The sequence below is a fragment of the Morone saxatilis genome, unplaced genomic scaffold (assembly GCF_004916995.1).
Source record: "Morone saxatilis isolate NCDOM2014 unplaced genomic scaffold, NCSU_SB_2.0 Contig12, whole genome shotgun sequence".
Classification (NCBI taxonomy): Eukaryota; Metazoa; Chordata; class Actinopteri; family Moronidae; genus Morone; species Morone saxatilis.
In genome coordinates this window covers 270,425-273,867 of record NW_023339674.1, presented here as the reverse complement: position 1 = coordinate 273,867, position 3,443 = coordinate 270,425, and positions in this window count along the sequence as shown.

Sequence of the window (3,443 nt, the reverse complement as noted above, 5' to 3'; positions counted from 1 at the left end):
CACGTGTTTGCCTCCCGGTGTTGCCGTGGTCCCGACGCGGTGAGCGCGCCATGACAGATCGCTCGTGAGATACCCGAAACCTGGTGTGTGCATTCTTGTCGGGGTGCTCGTCAAACGTAACAGGTTGTCTGGTCTGCGACTGTTCAAGATCGCGTGCGGCTGGATGGTCTGATCTGATCACAGAGTTGTGGATGAACCTGTTTCGAGGGCTCCGATCCCTCACCGACGGGGTTGGTGTTTTTACAAGTGCAGGGTCTTGTGCGTGCTTGCAGTTCTGTGTTCTCGTTTGAGATATTGGAAAGGCGACTGCGGGACCCAGTCTGCGTGTCTTTATTCTGCCCCCTGCAGGTGGGGAGTCTGCTCTAGGGCGACGGCTAGAGTCGTATTTAGAACGCCGTGGTGTGCATGGCCTCGTCGTCGGTGTACGCTGGTGTCTGGTGCTACGTATCTGTACATCCGCGCGCGTCCTGATGAAACGACAGGCTGAACCGTGCAGTGCAAACAGCTGCCAGGCACCAATAACTGCTGATTTGGCTCCTATTTTGTTCTGCACACACACACACACACACACAACACACAGAACACACACTCACAAAGACAGGCATTGCACGGAGCAGCATGTGACATTTTCGAGCTAACCAATCACACGTTACATAACGTCATGTGGGGTATTTTTTGACGGTTTGTCTCATGTTTTTAACTCAGCTGGATCACTCCAAAATATCAGGAGACACTCCGATCAATACACAGCTCTTTCTACCCCGCACTTTTATTTATTGTAATTTATCATGACATACTATTATATTATTAATGGCTACATGGCAATGTAACTAAGTAGCATTTTACCTGAAGTACTTTTACATAATAAATAACCTTGCTTTATGAGTTTGTGTGATAATATCAATATCAATATCAATATCATCAACCTACAACTGAACACATAATAAAACTGTTAAAACTGATCAAACTTCGTAACGATGTTCAAACAGAAATCAACACTGAAGCTTTGATTCCTGTTTCACAAAAATAAATCATTTAAATAGTTTATTAACAGCTAAGGTTAATTAATTCATTATATTATCACAACTAATAAATAACAAATTCACTACAACAATAAAATTATTAAATGTGTAATTATATATATTTATATAATATATAAATTATTATTATTATATATATTATGTATATATATATTCGTTTTTCAATTTTTTTTATTGATGATTTGGTCAGACATATACAGAACAATAACTGTTACATTATTACAGTTACATTGTGTCTTTTTTCAGTATCTGTCTTTTCTTCACAAACAAAAAATAAATAAAATATGAAAAATTCATATCCAGCAACTGAGCTAGGAATGGACCCCAAACTTCATTAAATAGATCTTCCCTCCCAGATGCTCTATAGGCGACCCGCTCATAGCTCGCCATTGAGCTCAGTACTTCTATCCAAAAAATAAAAGTGGACAAAGTGGGAGATTTCCAGTGGCGTAAAGTTATCCTGCACCCCGTTATCATAGCTAAACGACACATTATCTGGTAGTAATCCCAAAAGACATAATGAGTGTTATTCAAGAACACGATTATATATAATATTCCACATGTCATTAGTTTTATCACACTCATATAACATATGCACCAGAGTTCCCACCTTTCTATTACATCTCCAGCATATATCACTGTTTCTGAGTCCAGTAGGATCTATTTAATATCTTATAACAAGTGAGTGAGACTGTGTTTCACGTGAGTGAATATATATCATATAATTATATATTATATTCTATAATTAGTCTGGTGAGAGACAAAGAGAACAGAAGCCAAAAACAAGTTAGTCAGAGAGAAACATGGACAGAAGATCTTCAGAGTGTCAGAGTCATGAGACCATGTGACCTCCCACACACACACACACACACACTGGGGTTAAACATGGCCGTGGGTCATGTGTGTGTTTTCAGATCTCATGATGTTGCTGTAGAGCTCTTGTTGTCATCAACAGTCACTCACTGTTTCACTCCCCCCCCCCACACACACAAAGACCTCTTTATCCACGATAAACGACCCTCGGGCGCCAACATGCAGCCGCACGCCGCCCGTACAACCCTCCCTGAGCTGCTCTGAGGTCAGCTGTAATGTTATCCTGCTGCGAGGTGTTCCCTCTCCAAACAAACACACCCGGAGGAGGAGGAGGAGGAGGAGGAGGAGGGAGTCGTTGCTTGGCAACGGTGAAGTTAACAGAGGATCCAGCTCACACACACGTTACCTGAGAGTCCAGCTGTGACACATCTGCGCCGGCTGCTGCACACTCTCCCGCCGTCTGCAGAATAACAGCATGACTCAGCAGAGGTGGAATATGTTGCAGGTTTCTGTTGAGTCATCGCTGTGTTTCTTGTCAAGTCATCGCTCGTTGCACTCGTGCAGTCAGACGCTCCTGCAGGGGATTATGGGAAGTTAGAGCTGACTCAGCAGAGCGTTTCTACTGAAGGCTCGAGGTTCGCTCACTTCCTGGTTTCACATTCAGATTTCTCTCACTGCAGATCACCGGAGGTCACTGGAAGTCACCGGAGGTCACTGGAGGTCACTTTCTGTCTTCACTTTCATTTGATGCAGAAACACGAAGTTTCAAAGAAACACGAGCAGAAAGGATTGAGATCTTTAAAGAGACATTCGCTGCCACCAGAGTCTCACCAGGCTTCATTCAGGAAACCTTCAGAGACAGAATCAAACTGTCCAACTATCACCGACGGCGACAACGTAAGATAATGTCGGAGCTTATTTTGAACAATTTAATTATTCTTTTCATTATGGATTCATCTGCTGATTATTGATACATTGATCAACTGATTGTAAAAATAGATTAAATGACATCACAGTTACCCAGATGTTTGGACTCATTGATTATTAATGACGGACCAGAACCAGGACCAGGACACTGAGATGTGATGTGAGTTGGGTTCAGGCGGTCTAACCTCTCTTCTTCTCTGCTTTTTCTGTCCTCCAGGTGTGCAGGTAAAGAAAAAGGATCCTGAGTGACAGACGGACAAACTGCTGCCTACTTCCTGTTTGTGCTGCTTCAGTCCAACCACAGTATTATTATGGTACTTATAGTCGGACATTAAACATTGACAGTCTGACACTGCAGCACTATTGAATCCACATATTATATGTGTGTATATACTATACGTACTATATATATAAGTACGGAGGCCCTCAGGGGACATGAGGAAGAAAAAAATATACTTGTGTTTCCCTGAGAGTATTTCTGGGCTCCACACTACAACTATGTATTATTATATTACCCCCTTTTTTAGTATTTCCGTCTTGATTTTCTTTGATTTGTGTATTTTTATATTTTATCTTTATTTATTTTATTGTATTTGTTTTTATTACATGTTCATACATTTCAAAATAAAAGCCCATATTTATTATTAATCCAAAATGTATGTT